General features: G+C 43.8%; 1 long non-coding RNA gene across 1 annotated transcript; it reads left to right on the top strand.

Annotated features, from left to right (window-relative positions):
- Positions 1-713: 713 nt before the first annotated feature.
- On the top strand, positions 714-15483 carry LOC122923289. Its single transcript, XR_006387261.1, has 3 exons — positions 714-1022; positions 13396-13549; positions 14544-15483. It is a non-coding gene; the product is annotated as an uncharacterized LOC122923289 (long non-coding RNA).
- Positions 15484-27084: the final 11601 nt, after the last annotated feature.

Genomic DNA, 27084 nt, shown 5'->3' with positions numbered 1-27084 from the left:
TCGCTCACCGCTTCCTCCGGAGTCCAGAGAGATGGCACTGCCCTGCAGGCGGGACTCTGCGGAATGCGCAGTTGCGCACATACATCGTCAGCACGCTGGCCAACGATGTGTGTGTGACGTCACGTAATGTCCCAGTGCATGCTGGGATGAAGACGGCCTCGGTCCGGACTGCATGTGTCTGCGGCCGCGCCCTCCTCACTAGTGCCAGTGCCATTAGGTACCGTGATTTAAGTTAACAGCACCAGAGGCACGCCAGGGGAGGGGGGAATCGGGGGCACTCGCTGTAAATTCATTTATTGAAAAAAAGGCAGATGGAGAGTGGCACCACCTTGGCATGTATAACGTTATTGGTTTAGAGAGGGGTTACTGAAGGCACCTCCAAGGTGCTTCCATTAACCCCTACAAACCAATAACTGTGTATACATGCCCATTGCCAAGGTGCTTCCATTAACCCCTACAAACCAATAACTGTGTATACATGCCCATTGCCAAGGTGCTTCCATTAACCCCTACAAACCAATAACTTAATGCAGCCAAGCCCTCTTCGTGGCATATATAAAGGTATTGGTCTATTAGACCCTGGAGAGGGTGTAATGGAGGCAGAATGGCATCTTGTAGCGTTATTGGTTTGGGTGGAGAGATCTGTGTGAAGCTGAAAGGTGATATTCTGATTGGGGGGGGGGGGGTAGTTTGATCCGATGATGTTTCTGAAATTCTTCTTTTACCCCCGGAAGGTGTGACTGTGTCACTTAAGTGTTACTAATTGTTGCACAAAGCACGAGGCAAGGCCTAAAGAAGTGAGAGAGAAGATGTAAGTGCGGCCGCCGAGGGGCGATCAGAAGAGACGGGACAGAGAACGGCACAGAGGGCTGAGAAAGAAAGAAAAGTCCGTACAGTGTGTCTATTGTAAAAGCCAACCAGCCTCCCGTAGTAGCACGGCATCAATGCTTCAACATCTGGACAGAAAACACCCAGTTCACGCACGTACTAGTAGTTCACCGAGCGGAGCGGAACCAAGGGAGGTGAAGCAAACATTTTACATAATCACACACCACACAGGCTTCGTATTGTAATAGTAATAGTTTATTGAACATCTTTTTCAGTACATCACAATCACAGCGATGTGTGGAGAGCGACGTGTGGAGAGCGACGTGTGGAGAGCGACGTGTGGAGAGCGACGTGTGGAGAGCGACGTGTGGACAGCGACGTGTGGAGAGCGACGTGTGGAGAGCGACGTGTGGACAGCGACGTGTGGAGAGCGACGTGTGGAGAGCGACGTGTGGAGAGCGACGTGTGGAGAGCGACGTGTGGAGAGCGACGTGTGGACAGCGACGTGTGGAGAGCGACGTGTGGAGAGCGACGTGTGGAGAGCGACGTGTGGAGAGCGACGTGTGGAGAGCGACGTGTGGAGAGCGACGTGTGGAGAGCGACGTGTGGAGAGCGACGTGTGGACAGCGACGTGTGGACAGCGACGTGTGGAGAGCGACGTGTGAAGAGCGACGTGTGGAGAGCGACGTGTGGAGAGCGACGTGTGGAGAGCGACGTGTGGAGAGCGACGTGTGGAGAGCGACGTGTGGAGAGCGACGTGTGGAGAGCGACGTGTGGAGAGCGACGTGTGGAGAGCGACGTGTGGACAGCTTCATCACGTTCCACTGAAGCAGCTGAGCTTACAGGCAGCCTCCTGAACATGATTGTCACAGACATGCGCCCGCTGTCTATGGCGGAGGATGAAGGTTTTCAGAGGAGGATTTCCACTTTCAATCCAAGATGCACTCTTCCTTCCAGAACCTACTTCATGAAAATTATGGAGAAAAAGTATAAAGACATCAAAGGCCAGTTGACAAACACTCTTAGGCCCCTTTCACACGGGCGAGTATTCCACACGGATGCGATGCGTGAGTTGAACGCATTGCACCCGCACTGAATCCTGACCCATTCATTTCTATGGGGCTGTGCACATGAGCGGTGATTTTCACGCATCACTTGTGCATTGAGTGAAAATCGCAGCATGCTCTATATTGTCCGATTTTCACACGACGCAGGCCCCATAGAAGTGAATGGGGTGCATGAAAATCGCATAGCATCCGGATACCATGCGTTGCGTTTCGTTTTTTTTGACGGAAGTAACTTAGCAACACTCCTGGGCTATATAATACAGGAAGTAGGCGTTTTTTTCTCTGTGTCTGTCTGCATGTGGTTTGTGGCAGCACATGAGGGAGAAGTTTACTGCTGCTTTTTCAAGCCCTCGCGGAGCGAATTCTTGTCAGCATGCCCAAAACTCCACGTGGCATGGATGTGGAAAAGCTGATTGTCCTGGTGCAGGACAGGCCCTGCCTCTGGGATCTACGTTCTTCAGATTACCCGGACAGATATAAGAAGGACGCTGCCTGGGAGGAGGTTACCCAGGATCTGTTTGCAGCCATATGGCAAACGACCAAAGGCCAAAGTCGCAAGAATTTAAGTAAACAATGTATACATGTTTGATCCATGTTGTCCTCCCTAGTATATAGGCCTTGTTATACGTTAGTGTACCTGGTATATAGGCCTTGTTATACGTTAGTGTACCTGGTATATAGGCCTTGTTATACGTTAGTGTACCTGGTATATAGGCCTTGTTATACGTTAGTGTACCTGGTATATAGGACTTGTTATACCTTAGTGTACCTGGTATATAGGCCTTGTTATACGTTAGTGTACCTGGTATATAGGCCTTGTTATACGTTAGTGTACCTGGTATATAGGCCTTGTTATACGTTAGTGTACCTGGTATATAGGCCTTGTTATACGTTAGTGTACCTGGTATATAGGCCTTGTTATACGTTAGTGTACCTGGTATATAGGCCTTGTTATACGTTAGTGTACCTGGTATATAGGCCTTGTTATACGTTAGTGTACCTGGTATATAGGCCTTGTTATACGTTAGTGTACCTGGTATATAGGCCTTGTTATACATTAGTGTACCTGGTATAGAGGCCTTGTTATACCTTAGTGTACCTGGTATATAGGCCTTGTTATACCTTAGTGTACCTGGTATATAGGCCTTGTTATACGTTAGTGTACCTGGTATATAGGCCTTGTTATACCTTAGTGTACCTGGTATATAGGCCTTGTTATACGTTAGTGTACCTGGTATAGAGGCCTTGTTATACGTTAGTGTACCTGGTATATAGGCCTTGTTATACCTTAGTGTACCTGGTATATAGGCCTTGTTATACGTTAGTGTACCTGGTATATAGGCCTTGTTATACCTTAGTGTACCTGGTATATAGGCCTTGTTATACGTTAGTGTACCTGGTATATAGGCCTTGTTATACGTTAGTGTACCTGGTATATAGGCCTTGTTATACGTTAGTGTACCTGGTATATAGGCCTTGTTATACGTTAGTGTACCTGGTATATAGGCCTTGTTATACGTTAGTGTACCTGGTATATAGGCCTTGTTATACGTTAGTGTACCTGGTATATAGGCCTTGTTATACATTAGTGTACCTGGTATATAGGCCTTGTTATACGTTAGTGTACCTGGTATATAGGCCTTGTTATAAGTTAGTGTACCTGGTATATAGGCCTTGTTATACGTTAGTGTACCTGGTATATAGGCCTTGTTATACGTTAGTGTACCTGGTATATAGGCCTTGTTATACGTTAGTGTACCTGGTATATAGGCCTTGTTATAAGTTAGTGTACCTGGTATATAGGCCTTGTTATATGTTAGTGTACCTGGTATAGAGGCCTTGTTATACGTTAGTGTACCTGGTATATAGGCCTTGTTATACGTTAGTGTACCTGGTATAGAGGCCTTGTTATACGTTAGTGTACCTGGTATATAGGCCTTGTTATACGTTAGTGTACCTGGTATATAGGCCTTGTTATACGTTAGTGTACCTGGTATATAGGCCTTGTTATACATTAGTGTACCTGGTATATAGGCCTTGTTATACATTAGTGTACCTGGTATATAGGCCTTGTTATACGTTAGTGTACCTGGTATATAGGCCTTGTTATACCTTAGTGTACCTGGTATATAGGCCTTGTTATACCTTAGTGTACCTGGTATATAGGCCTTGTTATACATTAGTGTACCTGGTATATAGGCCTTGTTATACGTTAGTGTACCTGGTATATAGGCCTTGTTATACCTTAGTGTACCTGGTATAGAGGCCTTGTTATACCTTAGTGTACCTGGTATATAGGCCTTGTTATACGTTAGTGTACCTGGTATATAGGCCTTGTTATATGTTAGTGTACCTGGTATATAGGCCTTGTTATACCTTAGTGTACCTGGTATATAGGACTTGTTATACGTTAGTGTACCTGGTATATAGGCCTTGTTATACCTTAGTGTACCTGGTATATAGGCCTTGTTATACCTTAGTGTACCTGGTATAGAGGCCTTGTTATACGTTAGTGTACCTGGTATATAGGCCTTGTTATACATTAGTGTACCTGGTATATAGGCCTTGTTATACGTTAGTGTACCTGGTATATAGGCCTTGTTATACCTTAGTGTACCTGGTATATAGGCCTTGTTATACGTTAGTGTACCTGGTATATAGGCCTTGTTATACGTTAGTGTACCTGGTATATAGGCCTTGTTATACGTTAGTGTACCTGGTATATAGGCCTTGTTATACATTAGTGTACCTGGTATATAGGCCTTGTTATACGTTAGTGTACCTGGTATATAGGCCTTGTTATACATTAGTGTACCTGGTATATAGGCCTTGTTATACGTTAGTGTACCTGGTATATAGGCCTTGTTATACGTTAGTGTACCTGGTATATAGGCCTTGTTATACGTTAGTGTACCTGGTATATAGGCCTTGTTATACGTTAGTGTACCTGGTATATAGGCCTTGTTATACGTTAGTGTACCTGGTATATAGGCCTTGTTATACGTTAGTGTACCTGGTATATAGGCCTTGTTATACCTTAGTGTACCTGGTATATAGGCCTTGTTATACCTTAGTGTACCTGGTATATAGGCCTTGTTATAACATTAGTGTACCTGGTATATAGGCCTTGTTATACGTTAGTGTACCTGGTATATAGGCCTTGTTATACATTAGTGTACCTGGTATATAGGCCTTGTTATACGTTAGTGTACCTGGTATATAGGCCTTGTTATACGTTAGTGTACCTGGTATAGAGGCCTTGTTATACGTTAGTGTACCTGGTATATAGGCCTTGTTATACCTTAGTGTACCTGGTATATAGGCCTTGTTATACCTTAGTGTACCTGGTATATAGGCCTTGTTATACGTTAGTGTACCTGGTATATAGGCCTTGTTATACATTAGTGTACCTGGTATATAGGCCTTGTTATACGTTAGTGTACCTGGTATATAGGCCTTGTTATACGTTAGTGTACCTGGTATATAGGCCTTGTTATACGTTAGTGTACCTGGTATAGAGGCCTTGTTATACGTTAGTGTACCTGGTATATAGGCCTTGTTATACGTTAGTGTACCTGGTATATAGGCCTTGTTATACCTTAGTGTACCTGGTATATAGGCCTTGTTATACCTTAGTGTACCTGGTATATAGGCCTTGTTATACATTAGTGTACCTGGTATATAGGCCTTGTTATACGTTAGTGTACCTGGTATAGAGGCCTTGTTATACGTTAGTGTACCTGGTATAGAGGCCTTGTTATACGTTAGTGTACCTGGTATATAGGCCTTGTTATACGTTAGTGTACCTGGTATATAGGCCTTGTTATACCTTAGTGTACCTGGTATATAGGCCTTGTTATACGTTAGTGTACCTGGTATATAGGCCTTGTTATACGTTAGTGTACCTGGTATAGAGGCCTTGTTATACCTTAGTGTACCTGGTATATAGGCCTTGTTATACGTTAGTGTACCTGGTATATAGGCCTTGTTATACGTTAGTGTACCTGGTATATAGGCCTTGTTATACGTTAGTGTACCTGGTATATAGGCCTTGTTATACCTTAGTGTACCTGGTATATAGGCCTTGTTATACCTTAGTGTACCTGGTATATAGGCCTTGTTATACATTAGTGTACCTGGTATATAGGCCTTGTTATACGTTAGTGTACCTGGTATATAGGCCTTGTTATACGTTAGTGTACCTGGTATATAGGCCTTGTTATACGTTAGTGTACCTGGTATAGAGGCCTTGTTATACGTTAGTGTACCTGGTATAGAGGCCTTGTTATACGTTAGTGTACCTGGTATAGAGGCCTTGTTATACGTTAGTGTACCTGGTATATAGGCCTTGTTATACGTTAGTGTACCTGGTATATAGGCCTTGTTATACGTTAGTGTACCTGGTATATAGGCCTTGTTATACCTTAGTGTACCTGGTATATAGGCCTTGTTATACGTTAGTGTACCTGGTATATAGGCCTTGTTATACGTTAGTGTACCTGGTATATAGGCCTTGTTATACGTTAGTGTACCTGGTATATAGGCCTTGTTATACGTTAGTGTACCTGGTATATAGGCCTTGTTATACGTTAGTGTACCTGGTATATAGGCCTTGTATACCTTAGTGTACCTGGTATATAGGCCTTGTTATACCTTAGTGTACCTGGTATATAGGCCTTGTTATACCTTAGTGTACCTGGTATATAGGCCTTGTTATACCTTAGTGTACCTGGTATATAGGCCTTGTTATACGTTAGTGTACCTGGTATATAGGCCTTGTTATACGTTAGTGTACCTGGTATATAGGCCTTGTTATACGTTAGTGTACCTGGTATATAGGCCTTGTTATACATTAGTGTACCTGGTATATAGGCCTTGTTATACGTTAGTGTACCTGGTATATAGGCCTTGTTATACCTTAGTGTACCTGGTATATAGGCCTTGTTATACGTTAGTGTACCTGGTATATAGGCCTTGTTATACCTTAGTGTACCTGGTATAGAGGCCTTGTTATACGTTAGTGTACCTGGTATATAGGCCTTGTTATACGTTAGTGTACCTGGTATAGAGGCCTTGTTATACCTTAGTGTACCTGGTATATAGGCCTTGTTATACGTTAGTGTACCTGGTATATAGGCCTTGTTATATGTTAGTGTACCTGGTATATAGGCCTTGTTATACCTTAGTGTACCTGGTATATAGGCCTTGTTATACGTTAGTGTACCTGGTATAGAGGCCTTGTTATACCTTAGTGTACCTGGTATATAGGCCTTGTTATACGTTAGTGTACCTGGTATATAGGCCTTGTTATACCTTAGTGTACCTGGTATATAGGCCTTGTTATACGTTAGTGTACCTGGTATATAGGCCTTGTTATACGTTAGTGTACCTGGTTTATAGGACTTGTTATACGTTAGTGTACCTGGTATAGAGGCCTTGTTATACCTTAGTGTACCTGGTATATAGGCCTTGTTATACCTTAGTGTACCTGGTATATAGGCCTTGTTATACGTTAGTGTACCTGGTATATAGGCCTTGTTATACGTTAGTGTACCTGGTTTATAGGACTTGTTATACGTTAGTGTACCTGGTATATAGGCCTTGTTATACCTTAGTGTACCTGGTATATAGGCCTTGTTATACGTTAGTGTACCTGGTATAGAGGCCTTGTTATACCTTAGTGTACCTGGTATATAGGCCTTGTTATACATTAGTGTACCTGGTATATAGGCCTTGTTATACGTTAGTGTACCTGGTATAGAGGCCTTGTTATACGTTAGTGTACCTGGTATAGAGGCCTTGTTATACCTTAGTGTACCTGGTATATAGGCCTTGTTATACGTTAGTGTACCTGGTATAGAGGCCTTGTTATACGTTAGTGTACCTGGTATATAGGCCTTGTTATACGTTAGTGTACCTGGTATATAGGCCTTGTTATACGTTAGTGTACCTGGTATAGAGGCCTTGTTATACCTTAGTGTACCTGGTATATAGGCCTTGTTATACGTTAGTGTACCTGGTATAGAGGCCTTGTTATACGTTAGTGTACCTGGTATATAGGCCTTGTTATACGTTAGTGTACCTGGTATATAGGCCTTGTTATACGTTAGTGTACCTGGTATAGAGGCCTTGTTATACGTTAGTGTACCTGGTATATAGGCCTTGTTATACCTTAGTGTACCTGGTATATAGGCCTTGTTATACGTTAGTGTACCTGGTATAGAGGCCTTGTTATACCTTAGTGTACCTGGTATATAGGCCTTGTTATACGTTAGTGTACCTGGTATATAGGCCTTGTTATACGTTAGTGTACCTGGTATAGAGGCCTTGTTATACGTTAGTGTACCTGGTATATAGGCCTTGTTATACGTTAGTGTACCTGGTATAGAGGCCTTGTTATACGTTAGTGTACCTGGTATATAGGCCTTGTTATACGTTAGTGTACCTGGTATATAGGCCTTGTTATACGTTAGTGTACCTGGTATAGAGGCCTTGTTATACGTTAGTGTACCTGGTATATAGGCCTTGTTATACCTTAGTGTACCTGGTATATAGGCCTTGTTATACGTTAGTGTACCTGGTATATAGGCCTTGTTATACGTTAGTGTACCTGGTATATAGGCCTTGTTATACGTTAGTGTACCTGGTATATAGGCCTTGTTATACGTTAGTGTACCTGGTATATAGGCCTTGTTATACCTTAGTGTACCTGGTATAGAGGCCTTGTTATACGTTAGTGTACCTGGTATATAGGCCTTGTTATACCTTAGTGTACCTGGTATATAGGCCTTGTTATACGTTAGTGTACCTGGTATATAGGCCTTGTTATACATTAGTGTACATGGTATATAGGCCTTGTTATACCTTAGTGTACCTGGTATATAGGCCTTGTTATACCTTAGTGTACCTGGTATAGAGGCCTTGTTATACCTTAGTGTACCTGGTATATAGGCCTTGTTATACGTTAGTGTACCTGGTATATAGGCCTTGTTATACGTTAGTGTACCTGGTATATAGGCCTTGTTATACGTTAGTGTACCTGGTATAGAGGCCTTGTTATACGTTAGTGTACCTGGTATAGAGGCCTTGTTATACGTTAGTGTACCTGGTATATAGGCCTTGTTATACCTTAGTGTACCTGGTATAGAGGCCTTGTTATACGTTAGTGTACCTGGTATATAGGCCTTGTTATACGTTAGTGTACCTGGTATAGAGGCCTTGTTATACCTTAGTGTACCTGGTATATAGGCCTTGTTATACCTTAGTGTACCTGGTATATAGGCCTTGTTATACGTTAGTGTACCTGGTATAGAGGCCTTGTTATACCTTAGTGTACCTGGTATATAGGCCTTGTTATACGTTAGTGTACCTGGTATATAGGCCTTGTTATACGTTAGTGTACCTGGTATATAGGCCTTGTTATACGTTAGTGTACCTGGTATATAGGCCTTGTTATACGTTAGTGTACCTGGTATATAGGCCTTGTTATACGTTAGTGTACTGGTATAGGCTGTATAGTGTACCTGGTATATAGGCCTTGTTATACGTTAGTGTACCTGGTATAGAGGCCTTGTTATACATTAGTGTACCTGGTATATAGGCCTTGTTATACGTTAGTGTACCTGGTATATAGGCCTTGTTATACGTTAGTGTACCTGGTATATAGGCCTTGTTATACGTTAGTGTACCTGGTATATAGGCCTTGTTATACGTTAGTGTACCTGGTATAGAGGCCTTGTTATACCTTAGTGTACCTGGTATATAGGACTTGTTATACCTTAGTGTACCTGGTATATAGGCCTTGTTATACGTTAGTGTACCTGGTATATAGGCCTTGTTATACGTTAGTGTACCTGGTATATAGGCCTTGTTATACGTTAGTGTACCTGGTTTATAGGACTTGTTATACGTTAGTGTACCTGGTATAGAGGCCTTGTTATACCTTAGTGTACCTGGTATATAGGCCTTGTTATACGTTAGTGTACCTGGTATATAGGCCTTGTTATACGTTAGTGTACCTGGTATATAGGCCTTGTTATACGTTAGTGTACCTGGTATATAGGCCTTGTTATACGTTAGTGTACCTGGTATATAGGACTTGTTATACGTTAGTGTACCTGGTATAGAGGCCTTGTTATACCTTAGTGTACCTGGTATAGAGGCCTTGTTATATGTTAGTGTACCTGGTATATAGGCCTTGTTATACGTTAGTGTACCTGGTATATAGGCCTTGTTATACCTTAGTGTACCTGGTATATAGGCCTTGTTATACGTTAGTGTACCTGGTATATAGGCCTTGTTATACGTTAGTGTACCTGGTATAGAGGCCTTGTTATATGTTAGTGTACCTGGTATATAGGCCTTGTTATACGTTAGTGTACCTGGTATATAGGCCTTGTTATACGTTAGTGTACCTGGTATATAGGCCTTGTTATATGTTAGTGTACCTGGTATATAGGCCTTGTTATACCTTAGTGTACCTGGTATATAGGCCTTGTTATACGTTAGTGTACCTGGTATATAGGCCTTGTTATACGTTAGTGTACCTGGTATATAGGCCTTGTTATACGTTAGTGTACCTGGTATATAGGCCTTGTTATACGTTAGTGTACCTGGTATAGAGGCCTTGTTATACGTTAGTGTACCTGGTATAGAGGCCTTGTTATACGTTAGTGTACCTGGTATATAGGCCTTGTATACGTTAGTGTACCTGGTATAGAGGCCTTGTTATATGTTAGTGTACCTGGTATATAGGCCTTGTTATACGTTAGTGTACCTGGTATATAGGCCTTGTTATACGTTAGTGTACCTGGTATATAGGCCTTGTTATACGTTAGTGTACCTGGTATAGAGGCCTTGTTATACCTTAGTGTACCTGGTATATAGGCCTTGTTATACGTTAGTGTACCTGGTTTATAGGACTTGTTATACGTTAGTGTACCTGGTATAGAGGCCTTGTTATATGTTAGTGTACCTGGTATATAGGCCTTGTTATACGTTAGTGTACCTGGTATATAGGCCTTGTTATACGTTAGTGTACCTGGTATATAGGCCTTGTTATACGTTAGTGTACCTGGTATAGAGGACTTGTTATACCTTAGTGTACCTGGTATATAGGCCTTGTTATACCTTAGTGTACCTGGTATATAGGCCTTGTTATACGTTAGTGTACCTGGTATATAGGCCTTGTTATACGTTAGTGTACCTGGTATATAGGCCTTGTTATACGTTAGTGTACCTGGTATATAGGCCTTGTTATACGTTAGTGTACCTGGTATATAGGACTTGTTATACGTTAGTGTACCTGGTATAGAGGCCTTGTTATACCTTAGTGTACCTGGTATAGAGGCCTTGTTATATGTTAGTGTACCTGGTATATAGGCCTTGTTATACGTTAGTGTACCTGGTATATAGGCCTTGTTATACCTTAGTGTACCTGGTATATAGGCCTTGTTATACGTTAGTGTACCTGGTATAGAGGCCTTGTTATATGTTAGTGTACCTGGTATATAGGCCTTGTTATACGTTAGTGTACCTGGTATAGAGGCCTTGTTATATGTTAGTGTACCTGGTATATAGGCCTTGTTATACGTTAGTGTACCTGGTATATAGGCCTTGTTATACCTTAGTGTACCTGGTATATAGGCCTTGTTATACCTTAGTGTACCTGGTATATAGGCCTTGTTATACGTTAGTGTACCTGGTATATAGGCCTTGTTATACGTTAGTGTACCTGGTATATAGGCCTTGTTATATGTTAGTGTACCTGGTATATAGGCCTTGTTATACGTTAGTGTACCTGGTATAGAGGCCTTGTTATATGTTAGTGTACCTGGTATATAGGCCTTGTTATACATTAGTGTACCTGGTATATAGGCCTTGTTATACCTTAGTGTACCTGGTATATAGGCCTTGTTATACCTTAGTGTACCTGGTATATAGGCCTTGTTATACGTTAGTGTACCTGGTATAGAGGCCTTGTTATACGTTAGTGTACCTGGTATAGAGGCCTTGTTATACGTTAGTGTACCTGGTATAGAGGCCTTGTTATACGTTAGTGTACCTGGTATATAGGCCTTGTTATACGTTAGTGTACCTGGTATAGAGGCCTTGTTATACCTTAGTGTACCTGGTATATAGGCCTTGTTATACCTTAGTGTACCTGGTATATAGGCCTTGTTATACGTTAGTGTACCTGGTATATAGGCCTTGTTATACGTTAGTGTACCTGGTATATAGGCCTTGTTATACCTTAGTGTACCTGGTATATAGGCCTTGTTATACCTTAGTGTACCTGGTATATAGGCCTTGTTATACGTTAGTGTACCTGGTATATAGGCCTTGTTATACCTTAGTGTACCTGGTATATAGGCCTTGTTATACCTTAGTGTACCTGGTATATAGGCCTTGTTATACATTAGTGTACCTGGTATATAGGCCTTGTTATACGTTAGTGTACCTGGTATATAGGACTTGTTATACGTTAGTGTACCTGGTATATAGGCCTTGTTATACCTTAGTGTACCTGGTATATAGGCCTTGTTATACCTTAGTGTACCTGGTATATAGGCCTTGTTATACGTTAGTGTACCTGGTATATAGGCCTTGTTATACGTTAGTGTACCTGGTATATAGGCCTTGTTATACGTTAGTGTACCTGGTATATAGGCCTTGTTATACGTTAGTGTACCTGGTATATAGGCCTTGTTATACGTTAGTGTACCTGGTATAGAGGCCTTGTTATACGTTAGTGTACCTGGTATAGAGGCCTTGTTATACCTTAGTGTACCTGGTATAGAGGCCTTGTTATACCTTAGTGTACCTGGTATATAGGCCTTGTTATACGTTAGTGTACCTGGTATATAGGCCTTGTTATACGTTAGTGTACCTGGTATATAGGCCTTGTTATACGTTAGTGTACCTGGTATATAGGCCTTGTTATACGTTAGTGTACCTGGTATATAGGCCTTGTTATACCTTAGTGTACCTGGTATATAGGCCTTGTTATACGTTAGTGTACCTGGTATATAGGCCTTGTTATACGTTAGTGTACCTGGTATATAGGCCTTGTTATACGTTAGTGTACCTAGTATATAGGCCTTGTTATACGTTAGTGTACCTGGTATATAGGCCTTGTTATACGTTAGTGTACCTGGTATATAGGCCTTGTTATACGTTAGTGTACCTGGTATAGAGGCCTTGTTATACCTTAGTGTACCTGGTATATAGGCCTTGTTATACGTTAGTGTACCTGGTATATAGGCCTTGTTATACCTTAGTGTACCTGGTATATAGGCCTTGTTATACGTTAGTGTACCTGGTATAGAGGCCTTGTTATACCTTAGTGTACCTGGTATATAGGCCTTGTTATACGTTAGTGTACCTAGTATATAGGCCTTGTTATACGTTAGTGTACCTAGTATATAGGCCTTGTTATACGTTGGTTTACCTATCACTTTAGAAATTGATCCATGTTCCTTTCTTGCCTTTCTATTACCAGTTGAAGAGGTCAAGAATCGTTGGCGGAGCTGCCGTGACCAGTTCCGCAAGGGAATGAGAAAGCAGGGGCGGAGCGGGGCTGGTCCCCCCAAGAAAAGACCCTACCTCTTCCGGGAGCAGCTAATGTTCCTTCGCGCCGTCATGGATCTGCGTCCGTAAGTCCATTCTACACACTAAGCTATACGCACTGTATGGCGAATTTTTACGTACTTTGAATGTTTTGAATGGATGAATGTGAAATGTCATATTTATCAATAGCAAACATTCACATTGCTCCTTTCTTAACCAAAAGTATGAGATTAAAATGATAAGTTGAGTAAAGATTGATGGTATGGATACATACGTAAATAATGTCGCAGGGTTAACCCACATGCTCTATGGGACATAAGATGTCTAATAAATGTGTCAAAATGTATTTTTTTTCCTCGTTTTGGTTAAAGTTAACACGATAGTATACACGAGTATAGACCTTATATTTCTGAGTGTGTGGGTTATCCCTGCTACATCTATACTACCACAATTACCACATATGTCTATTTTTGGTTGGCAGGGGAATTGCTAGTGTGTGAAAACATCTGGGGCACAAGCCCACTGTACAACGCCCCCGTGAAGCCAAGATCCACCCATGAAGCTACGTCCCCATCACCGGGGGGGGGGGGGGGGGGCTTCACAGTAGTTATTAACCCCTTTCAGCAGTCCCCCCTTCAGTGAATGGGGGGACTGCTGAAAGGGGTTAATAACTACTGCGAAGGGACTAGCCATCTGGGCAACCCCCCAGATCACCCCCCACCTTGTACTTGTTCCGCTACTTATCTGTTGCGCTGGCATGAGTTCAGTCACTTCTGTGCCATCGGTGCTCAATCGCAGCAGATAAGTAGCGAAACTAGTACAAGGGGGGTGATCAGGGGGTTGCCCCGTTCAAATCAATGTAAAAATTCCCTTTAATATTTCCTTAAAATTCTACCAGCAATCCAGCATAACATTCAGGGCACTGGACCAAACATATGGGGCACAAGCCTCAAATGTTTTGCCATAATGACGCCTCGGTTTGTTGGGCCAGTTAGTACTATGTGACAAATGTAGATTGTGTAGCTCATGACAGGAATATGTTAATATATTTTTTCGAATCGTCATGTTTATATATTTTAGTCATTTTGTGGAACGGAGGACAACCTAGAGGAGGAAGGAGAAGAATCGGCTCCACAATTGTCCAGTGCTTGTGAGGAGGAGACGACAGCTGCCCAGCAGGAGACTCTTCCGGGACCAACACCAGCACCTTCCGAGCCTCCTGCAGCATCAGGAGCTGATCCCCCCCCCCCCCCCGGCTCTACCCAGCAGGTCCAGATGATGGGCAAATCCTCCTGCCAAGTCCAACGTTAATGTCCAAGTTTTGGATTATTTATCTCGGGCTCGGCAGGAGGATCATCACGATATGTTTGCCCGTAGTCTGGCCCATTATATGCAGCAGCTACCTCCAGAACGATTATTACAGACAAGAACTTCCGTAGAAATCGTTCTGGAGCTAGCAAATTCCCTTCCTGATCCCTCTGTCATGCATGACGCCCTTGAAAATTTGCGCCGCTATGGGCAACTAATTGTCCCCAACATCCCCGCTGTTTCCCAGCCTTTACCCGACCAACAACAAGGGATCATTATGGGCCACCAATGGCGTCATATGTTCCCCAGATTCAGGGTGAACCTAGCTATGGTCCTCCAGGACCCTCGCCCAGTCGAACTGGCCCACCACAATGCCTTTGCCCCCCTTCCCAGGCACAATATTCAAGGGCTCCTTCCCAGGGCCAATATTCCGGCCCCCCTTCCCAGGCCCAATATTCAAGGGCTCCTTCCCAGGGCCAATATTCAGGCCCCCCCTCCCAGGGCCAATATTCAAGGGCTCCTTATGAGGGACAAGCTCAAAATCAGGCTGGACCCTCACAATACTCAGCCCCTCCTTATCAGGGATCTTCATCGCCATCAAGGCAATATGTTAATTTGTAGTAATTTTGACAGAAAAATGTATTTATTTTAATATACCAGAGAATTTATTTTCATATTGTGTGTAATAAAACACATTTTTGTTTTCAAGCTTCTAATGTGTCTGATGTAATTGTATTGTGCACACACATCCCACAATATATAGATAGTGCATTTGTACTAGACATTAGTAACCACATAGGACACATATGAAATGTTAACTTTGCACACAAACACTGACGTTCAATAGTTTTTATTTTTAGGGGTTCTTACATCAAAATGTAGGTCATAATAAATTTAAATGAGTTTGTTTTATTACACATACAAAACATGTGAGACCAACAAATCTATACTCCTAGAACACCATCTAATCAATATTAACACATTTGTTTAGTATTATACCGAAAAACATTGTAAAGAATTTGACTCATTTTGCCACATTTAGCACTGTAAAATGTTATGAAACAAAGTGTAGGTAATAGAGAAATGAGGTATTGGTACATATTCCACATACCATGTAGATTAGACTATTTGCAAAATATGTAAGCTCGCAACCCACGTCAAGGGTCCCTAACTAAAAAAAAGCAAAAAGGAACTAAACTCAAACCATCCTGGTTATGACAATAGTCTGGCAAACACAAAAGTCCATGAATTGAGGACTACTGCTGAAAAGGAAAAGAACCGATAGGGGACATAAAATAATCCCCAAAAAAATTCCCGCACTCTGAGTCCAGCATATCCAGATCGTCCAAGTAGTAAAGTCTCTCTTGGTGATGGTGTACTGTACACTTGGGCGTCTTCATCAGGTGTGGCCTCATAGGACCCAATGTCTACAATTATAAACCCGTAGTTTGTGTCAGCCAAGGCCAACAAAACTACAGAGAAAAACTGCTTCTAATTATAGTATTGGGACCCTGAGTTCGGTGGCTTCTAAACCCGTATGTGCTTCCCGTCAAGGGCACCAATACAATTAGGAAATTGAGCCCTCTCCTGGAAGCCGTGGGCTATATCAAGCCACTGCTGCCTGGTTGGTTGTGGCAGCACTGAAGCCTTCAGTGTCAACCAAATGGCGGCACATGTAGCCCGTACCACGCCAGCAATTGTGGAAGTGCCCATTCGAAAAATAAAATGTAAAGACGAAAAAGAATTGCCAGTCGCCAGATATCTGAAAAGACACTTTCATAGCATATGTTTATAAATCTAGCACATTACTTGACATTATCTAATGGGAAAGTGTCTGGTAAATATAAAGGAAACCAGCACATAGTGGTATGAAACATTGAAACATATGATTTATATTCTGAGATAAAACTAAGTAAGGAATAGCATTTAAGCTTCATAAAGTTCAAGACAATTAACATATACACTCACAGGTGACGTGTCCTCATCATTACAGGCTGCATTATTAACCCCTGCAGAACTGGATTCTGGTGCGACTAATCTAACCACACACAGTCTATCACTAAAAATAAGGGAGTTTAAATACAGGTCTACTACATTTACGCACTCGGGCTTATAAGATGAAACATTTAGAATACATAGGCCATTGACCTAACAACTATGTATTGGAAAACAGGGTGGCATTAAAGTATTTAGTCTGAGAATATATATAGTCTTACCTTAAAGTAATAATAAGCCGTTGTTCTTCAGGTGACACACTCCGCCGCATATTGGTGTCCTGGAAAGTTAAGGAAGGCCTCAACTCCTCCAACAGACGATCAAACGTAGACACCGACATGCGGCAATAATTGAAGAACTTTGGAGGGTGCGCACGGAGCTCAGCGTACAAGCCAACAAAGAGACCTTTGCTGGCCCGCTGCGAAAGTATAGGATGCACCCACATACGCTTCCTCCACGGCTCCTCAATCATTTCTGGCTGCTCTCCAAAACAGTGGGAGACCAGCCAGTGCAAAAAGACATGGTCAGTGGATGACAGGGTGAAAGTGGACGTCCTGCAAAGGATAATCCACTAACAAACACACACACCAATCAACACACAAACCACTCCCCAAAAACAAATGGAGCTGTCCAACGAAACACTGCATGCTGGGGGTATTTCTATTGTGTTTGCAGTTACAGGTGAATGTAGTGGATGGATCAGTTTTTTTTTAACACACGTGGAAAAAAACGCATGCCATCCGGATGTCACACGCACGGGAAAAAACGCAAGAACGCGAGGCAATCGCATAATGAACTGACAGCACTCGCCTGAAAAATCGCAAGCTTTTCACTGAACGCATCCGGCTAAAAAACATGACGCCCGTGTGAAAGAGGCCTTAAGGAGACTGACAGCATTGCACCTACAGCTGACACTTGGACGAGCGTCGCTACAGAAGCTTATCTGGGGGGGACGTGTCATTTTCTTGGGAAGGATTGGGAAATGGAGTCCTGCAGCCGTACTACGAAGCCCCTTGAAGAATGGCGCACAGCGGCAAATATTGCAGAGTGGCTTGAGGATGTTATTGTCATATTTGGCATTGCAGCAAAGAAAGTCAAAGCTGTTGTCCGTGACAATGGTGCTAATGTTGTAGCAGCAGTGAAGATTTTACAAGAAAAACATGGACGTGCAGGTCACACCCTGAACTTGGTTGTGCAAAGCGCTCTGAAGAACCACCAGGCTATCTGTAAGTGTGTGGCTTGTGTAAGATGCCTTGCTGAGCACTTTAAGAAGAGTGAGTTGGCATGTACAACACTAAAGGAGAAGCCACAGCAGATGGGCCACAACACATGCTGGTGCATGATGTAAGTACACGCTGGAATAGCACTTATCACATGATAGCAAGATTGCTGGAACAAAGATGGCCGGGGACTGCTGCTCTCTCAGACCCAGAAGTGACTCCAAGAGGAAAACACCACCACCTTGATCTGAAGCCTGAGCAGTGGAGCCTGGTTGAGGAGCTTAGCCAGGCACTTGAGCCATTTGAAGGAGCTACGGTGTTTCTGAGTGCGCAGAACTATGTTACCCTCGCTGCACTTCCACAGCTAGTGCAGAACCTAAAGAAGTCCACCATTAAGGTCATACCAGGCTCATGCAGTACAACAGATCACAACAAGATGGCAAGAACGGTCTACGTTTCAACCTGACTCGTCTTCAAACACTGCCCTAATTGCTGCTGCTCTGGATCCCAGATTTAAGAAACTTAAATTCTTGTCTGCAGATGAGTCCTTCAAGGTCCAAAGCACAGTACAGACCATGGCAATTGTTGCCAAAAACGAAATGACACGGTCCAGTGACCGTGGTGAAGCTTCTTCTAGAAGAGGACAAGAAGATAACCCTGCTGCAGCCCAAGGATCATGCAGCGGTATCATTCCTCCAGAACATACTGGGATCATCAGAGTCCAGCTCCAGTGATGAAGAGGATAAGCAGTTAAGACAATCTGTGCAGAAGGAGGTCTTGATGTACTTTGGAGAACATCCCGTATCCAAGAAAGAGAATCCGTTTGTCATGGTGGGAAACAAATGAAACAGGCTATCCAGTACTAGCAAAGCTGGCAAAGTCCAGCAACATCCACGCCATCAGAACGACAGCAGGAAACATAGCATCAAAGCACAGGGCCAGCCTCAGTTCTGAGCATGTGGATATGCTCACTTTTCTCCATAGAAACCGCCAAGTGATCCTTTAGGCTACGAATCAGCAACCTTCGGCACTCTACCTGCTGTGAAACTACCACTCCCTGCATGCTAGTTCTAACGCCTATAGAAGTGATTGAAGGAAGCATTCTGGGAGTTGTAGTTCCCAGACAGCTGGAGTGCCGGAGGTTGCTGATCATCGCTTTAGTGTAAGCCAGGGCAAGCTACATGCACTTTACCATATGATGTTGATATGTACCTCAGGAGGAGATAGCCTTTATCCAAACTGGTGTAAAGGTCAACTGGCTTAGCAACCATCAGATCATTACACCTTTCATTATTCACAGCTCCTTTGGAAAGTGAGGTGGAATCGGATTGGTTGCTGTTGGTAAACTAAGCCAGTTACTTGCTTGGATGAAGCACATGGTGAGAACAATGGATGGCGGCCATTTTAGCTCACAGACCACTGTTTGACCCTCAAGACGGAGCCTTGTCTCGTTATTGGGGGGATTCCCTGTATGTTGTTGGAGACTGATTGCCAGGAGTGTAAGCTGACTGATACGCTTTTCCTGTTCGCCTGCTGACAGCTATCCGCGAGGTTCCAGTTTGGAGTGCTATTTTGTATCCAGTTCGGGAGGTTGGTGTTCTGCAGTAGCTGTGCCTGTCTCTCGGAAAGGGGCATATCGCCTAAACGGATCTTAACCCCTTGTCTGCTGAAACGGTCCGTTACACCTTCTAAAAATGCCAGAAAGCCTTTGAAGAAAATATGTGCAAGAAGACAGACTCCGAGTCCGAACTAAAGTTGCCGGAAAGTCGTTCAGAGTTGAAGAACAAAGGGTAAGGCCATGTTTGTCTCACTACTAAACCCTAGTCCGCTGTGGAAGTGGTGAAAGTCAATTCACAAAAACACTACTAACACCTTTCTATATAATTATATATATATTGAAAAGAGAAAAAACGTCATCATGATGTGTAGCCCAACGTATATAGAGGCCCCAAACCCTCCGAGAGAGCAACATATAATAAAGAGGATACATTAGACCAGGGTTCTCACATTTCTGTAGATATCAATACTGAATCTCTCACCATTGCATGGAGGTAGATGTGATATACACTCAGTCCTTGTAGGTTCCAAGACCGGAGTACTATGGCATATTAACACCGGGGATTGTCTTGGAAGGACCCTACAAGGATTGGCTTGACTGTATCACGTCTACGTAATGGTGAGCTATTCTGATATCTACAGAAACGGGAGTGATCCAGAACCCTGGTTTAATGTACCCTCTTATATGTTTCTCTGTAGGAGGGTTTGGGGCTGGACCTATATACTTGGGCTACAGATGAGTCTGTAGTTTTTCCTCTTTTAAAGAATTGTAGATGTTTTATATAGAAAGGTGTAGTGTTTTTGTGAACTTACTTGATTACTTTTTTTTTGTAATTTAGCATTTTAATTTGAAATCTGCTTTTACAAGTTAAAGGGAACCTGTCACCGGGATTTCGGCCATGGAGCTGGGGACATGGGCTGCTAGATGGCCGCTAGCACATCCGCAGTACCCAGGTCCCATAGCTCTGTGTGCTTTTATTGTGTTAAAAAACCGTTTAGATCCATATGCAAATGACCTGATATGAGTCCTGTATCCGGAGATGAGTCCAGCGGAAAGGAGCCCAGCACCGCCCCGCGCCCTCCGAATCTCCTCCTTGCTGGCTGACGTCACAGAGCTGGAGCGCCGAAATCTCGCGATGCACGAGCTAGCGCATGCGCAGTGTCGGCATCATGTTCATTCCCTGTACTGGCATCAGCACAGGGAACGAACTACGCATGCGCTAGCTCACACATCGCGAGATTTCGGCGCTCCAGCTCTGTGACGTCAGCCAGCAAGGAGGAGATTCGGAGGACGCGGGGCGGTGCTGGGCTCCTTTCCGCTGGACTCATCTCCGGCTACAGGACTCATCAGGTCATTTGCATATGGATCAAAACGTTTTTTTAACACAATAAAAGCACACAGAGCTATGGGGACTGGGTATTGCGGATGTGCTAGCGGCCATCTAGCAGCCCATGTCCCCAGCTCCATGGCCAAAATCCCGGTGACAGGTTCCCTTTAAAGTATTTTGATCATCTTATTTACAGCTTAGCTTAGGCCAAGTTAAGTTCACATTGCAGCGTCAACACTGGGAGTCGACTCTGATCAGCTGGCGACTGGCTGGAGTCCGGCGAAAAAATGCTATGTGACTCTGACTCACCTCACTACTCACTCTGTGCAGCATTTTTTGTCCTGATCCCCATTACAGTCAATGGGCATCTATCTAGCTTGACAGCTGGAGCCGGGTGTACTCCACCGGAATAGACTGACGGAGACACAGAGTTCACACAACATAACCCGAGCCTGCTGGAGTATACCGTAATGGGTATAGCCGGATACAACCTCTCATAATCTTATTGACTATAATGTGTTCCTTACCCAAGGCCATCGGGCCATGTTCTGGCATTCATGCTGGATATCCTCCAAACTTAGCTTGACTGCTGTAACAAGGCCAGACCCTTCACACCATTACAGTCAATTGCTGCAGCAATTTCTTATTTTCTTATTAGATTACTCGATGAATCGAGAAATATAATCGATAGAATACTCGATTACTAAAATATTCGATTACTGCAGCCCTAATGGTAAGCAGTGTGAGTCTGGACTAAATAGAGTCCAGTAATGACCACAAGCTGCACCTGACAAGAGGTCATTACCAAACACAACACTGCAAGGAGAAAACAGAGAGACTGTCAGACACATTCACGTGCCGCCAATCTCTCAGATTTTCTCACCTCTGTCATGAGAGTGACCTTGAGAGTACCCCCCCCCCCCTCTCCAGGGGTGACCTCCGGACACCCAGGGCCGACTTTATTAGGATGCGCCCTGTGAAAGGCCTTCACAAGGCGACTGGCATTAACGTCTGTTGCGGGAACTCACATTCTTTCCTCCGGACCGTAACCTTTCCAGTGCACGAGGTACTGAAGAGATCAACGAAAAACTTGTTAGTTCATTATCCTGGCAATCTGAAATTCAAGATTACCGTCCACCAAGACAGGAGCAGGACGTAAGGAGGACGAATCAGCAGAATCAGCAGGTTCTTTTTAGCAATGATTTTTTAAAAACATTGTGAATTTTTAAAGCCTGCGGAAATTCAAGACGAAAGGCGACCGGATTATTAATGGCAGAGATCTTATATGGCCCAATAAACCTTGGCCCCAAATTCCAAGAAGGTATCTTTAACTTAATGTTTCTTGTGGACAGCCACACAGAATAACCCACTCTCAGGTCCAAACCACTCATACGTCTCCAGTCAGCCATACGTTTATTCTTTTTGCCCGTCTTTTTAAAATTGTTTTGAATTTTCAACCAGATGGATGACAACGAAGAAGAAAATCTTTCCTCATCCGGTATACCAGAAGTCTCAGTACCAGAAAATGTGCCAAACTGCGGATGTAAACCATATGCTCCAAAAAACGGCAACTTATCAGTCTACGGTTATTTATGGCAAACTCGACCAACGACAAAAATGAAGACCACTCCTCCTGATTCTCCGAGACAAAACATCTCAAATAGGTCTCCAGGTTCTGATTAGTGCGTTCAGTCTGTCCGTCTGACTGAGGATGAAAGGCCGCAGAGAAGGACAATTGGACCCTCAGGCGAGTACAGAACGCCTTCCAGAATCTGGAAACAAACTGAGTCCCCCGATCAGACACCACATCAGAGGGGTTACCGTGTAGCGCTTCGATCGGATTGAGTTCCTCTAGAGCGCTATACAAGGACTTAGTAACATAACATAACGATGTTATCGACAAACACTTGTGTGAGAGTTTTAGCATTAGGTAAACCTGATGATGCTATAAAGTGCGACATCTTACTAAAGTGATCAACAGCCACCAGAATCACAGTTTTCCCTGAGGAGTTAGGCAAATCTGTGATAAAGTCCATGGACAAGTGAGTCCACGGTCGGGACAGGATAAGCAAGGGAAGTAGAGATCCTGAAGGCCGAGTATGTGTCACTGGCACACGCACAAGTCTCACAAGCTGACGCATAGCCCTTAACACATTTACGCAACCCTGACCACCAGAATCTCTGGGAAATGAGACAACCGTGGGTCTGCTCCCAGGGTGTCCCGTAAGAACAGTCCTGTGATGTTCCTGGAACACCTTGTGCCGAAGGAACAAACAACTTCCCTGGAGGACGAGAATCAGGTGCATCTCCCTGGGCCCCCAACACCTCTGCCTCAAGCTCAGGATAAAGGGCGGATACAACCAGTGATGGACGAACATCGTCCGGGACGGTTCGCGAACGCGATCAAATGTTCGCGAACCGCAAGTTCGCGGTGGGCCCCCTTCACTTTAAATGCAGGCGAACCTGGAATACCTTCAGGTCGTATTTGCAGCCACTAAATGCTAGAAGTGCACAAACAGTCCCACAACATGCACAGTGACACCAGATGTATTATTCGAATTTGCGATCTCCATTCATTATTTTTTCAATGCGAAATATCGGCAATGTAAATTTCGCCTATGTGCATGCGCAAAATATGCGCGGCCTACTTCAGCAACTGGGTTTCCAGCAGACCGAACGTGGATGCGGTCAGAAAAGATGGTTGGCAACAATTTTCGTGACGTTGAGGAAGAATTTCTGATCGCTGCAAGTAATTTGACATTAAAGCCGTGCATTTGATTACATTTCACATGAATGTTATAACAATCGCTGTACATGCAGATCAAGTGGTTAAAAAAAGCACCATTGCGAAACCCCTAATGATGCGATTTATTTTTTGCGGTGCACACAACTTCACATTTTATAAGGTCTCATGAGATATTAGTGACTGTGCACTAAGTATTGTTGTGAGAACTTGCCAGTACAGGCCCCAAAAATTAGCCAATAGGCGTCACCTGACAGCAGACAACTTTGTAGGATTCTGTGGCTGGATCTGCTGCTCCGTCTCTCCCTCTGAACTCCCCTCCTCTTCCTCTCTTGTGGGCACCCACGTGATGTCCATCGACACATCATCATCGTCATCTTCACCACCACTGACATTAGAGATCTCGGAGTAGGCAGCAACAGCAAGAACCACCCTCCTTGGGCTGATCTGGGTGCTGTCGTCAGACCGCTGGGTGGCGGCCGTTGCTGCCTCATCTTCCTGATCCGATGCCGCGAATGGCTGTGCATCAGTAAGGTCTGGGAATGGATGGGAAAATAATTCCTCTGACTCGAGCGGAGGGGCTATGGTGGGCGTGTAGTCTGGTGCATTCTTTGTCATAATCGCACGCACCTTTTGCAGCTTCCCACTAAGGCTCCAGCCTGTGCACCTGCCCAACTACTACCACCCCTGCGGAATGGCCTGCCTCTTCCTATCACCTGTTTGTCAGGGCCATCCTAGGGTATATAGGAGGTTCCTAAATACGAGATCGCCCCTAACGGGGCGGCCATTCCTTTTTTTAGGCAGGGACCCAAACTCAGGGTGAGTAATAGGGTAAGTGCCCCAAATCAGGACTGCTACCCTGCCTATAATACAGCCCCTTCCTACATCATGGAAGATTGAGGACCATCAAGTCCCGACTATATGTATTTTTGTTGTTTTCAATACATTAGTATAATAAAGGTTACGTTTTACACTATAGTGGTACTCTGTGATTGTGATACTTTACAATACACCACTATAAGGATATCTCCCCTTAGACGAGTCATTGTCCTAGCTGTGATATTCTAAATATCTCCCAGGCAGAGGGGAGGCTTTGTGTGTCCTGTATGGGAGTTTTACTGTCTGGAGATGGTTGGGTTACATCCAGAATCTGACAGAGGGGAGGCTTTGTGTGGGACTGTCCCGGAATGTGTGGTTATTACCATTGGTCTGTGTGTGTTTGTCACCCAGTCCTCCATCAGGTCCAGAGGGGAGGACCCGTTGCATGGGGACTTGTATATAAGGCCAAGTGTGGCACCAATAAAGGTGAATCTTCTTACCCTCAACTGGCAGCCTCGTCTCGCGTTGGAGGGAACATCTATATTACTACTAGCTCCTGTAAGAGCTGCACGGCTACTGGGAATCGCAACTCGGCCTTGGAAGTCGCTGGAGCAACTCTACAGTGCCACGCTGACCAGGGGAGAAGGACGTCGCCAATGTTTGATACTGTTACACTGATATATGGCAGGACTCAATCAGTTGTTAGGTGAAGCTGGTCTATCACCCTCAAGCAGTAATTTTGTGGACGCAGGTAGACGTGTAAAGAATAATTCAAGGCAACTGGACGTCCTGTAGATTTCTTGAAAACGTTTCACTTGTTCTTCCAACGAGCTTTCTCAATTCTGAGTGACTGTACAAGAATTCTGGGAATAAATATGTAACTGAATCCACATCTGGTAATTATACCCAGCATGGGGTCAGAGGTCATTATACCCAGCATGGGGTCAGAGGTCATTATACCCAGCATGGGGTCAGAGGTCATTATACCCAGCATGGGGTCAGAGGTCATTATACCCAGCATGGGATCAGAGGTCATTATACCCAGCATGGGGTCAGAGGTCATTATACCCAGCATGGGGTCAGAGGTCATTATACCCAGCATGGGGTCAGAGGTCATTATACCCAGCATGGGGTCAGAGGTCATTATACCCAGCATGGGATCAGAGGTCATTATACCCAGCATGGGGTCAGAGGTCATTATACCCAGCATGGGGTCAGAGGTCATTATACCCAGCATGGGGTCAAAGGTGTTGATTCCATTATCCTAATTGGAGTCAGTAGGTGATAATGACTTCCCAGAAAGAGGTGTCAGGACAGCATTGTATGTGGCAGACAATAGATGTCTAACCCCCCACCTCTTTTCAAGCTTGGCTTCTCCATTTTCACGGCTAGTGAGGCTGGAGCGTAGAGGAATTACTGTATCAATTATCAACAGAAAAAAGGAAACAAAAGCAAAAAGAAAATGTAAGCGTGTGCAAAAAAAGTATATATATAATACTGTGAGTGAGGAAATGGTTAAACACCTGTGGAAAAATACATATACCAGTGAAATAATAAGTCAGAATAAATGTCATAATAAACAAAAAAGAAAGTAAAGTAAATTGCTCCTCTTCGCTTCCTTCTTTCCTACACATACGTTTATATGGAATACTATGAAAAGAGGAGGAAAAGACGTCTATTAATTGATACCTGTGAAATAAAAGTGATTGCACCAAGAAGGGTGATAAATGAATAAAAAATACATACTGTATGTGTACATGACATTTTTTTTCATAATAAACCAAAAATCTATTTTTCTTTTTGTTTCCTTTTTCTGTTGATAATTGATACAGTAATTCACTTACACTAAATTAGTGGCTATTATTATAGATGTATAGATAATTGTTATTCCAATTCGGTGTTACGTGCGGTGCATATGGCGCAATTACGTTATGCACACATGTATCACATTGGTGCTTCCCCTCCCAAAATATCATCGCACTTCAAATAGGATAAATAACATGTGACTTCCTCCCCTGTGTTACTCTTCTCCCCCATGTTGCTGCCCTTTGTCTCTGTGTCTCATTCATGCTCTGTGGCTGCTGTATCCCTTACTCTGTTGTGTGTCTTCCTCCTCTATGTTACTCTTCTCCCCCATGTTGCTGCCCTTTGTCTCTGTGTCTCATTCATGCTCTGTGGCTGCTGTATCCCTTACTCTGTTGTGTGTCTTCCTCCCCTATGTTACTCTTCTCCCCCGTGTTGCTGCCCTTTGTCTCTGTGTCTCATTCATGCTCTGTGGCTGCTGTATCCCTTACTCTGTTGTGTGTCTTCCTCCCCTATGTTACTCTTCTCCCCCATGTTGCTGCCCTTTGTCTCTGTGTCTCATTCATGCTCTGTGGCTGCTGTATCCCTTACTCTGTTGTGTGTCTTCCTCCTCTATGTTACTCTTATCCCCTGTGTTGCTGCCCTTTGTCTCTGTGTCTCATTCATGCTCTGTGGCTGCTGTATCCCTTACTCTGTTGTGTGTCTTCCTCCCCTATGTTACTCTTCTCCCCCATGTTGCTGCCCTTTGTCTCTGTGTCTCATTCATGCTCTGTGGCTGCTGTATCCCTTACTCTGTTGTGTGTCTTCCTCCTCTATGTTACTCTTCTCCCCCATGTTGCTGCCCTTTG

This window comes from Bufo gargarizans, unplaced genomic scaffold (assembly GCF_014858855.1).
Source record: "Bufo gargarizans isolate SCDJY-AF-19 unplaced genomic scaffold, ASM1485885v1 original_scaffold_1450_pilon, whole genome shotgun sequence".
NCBI lineage: Eukaryota > Metazoa > Chordata > Amphibia > Anura > Bufonidae > Bufo > Bufo gargarizans.
Note: the sequence above shows the minus strand (reverse complement) of the source record. Positions and strands in the feature narration are given on the sequence as shown.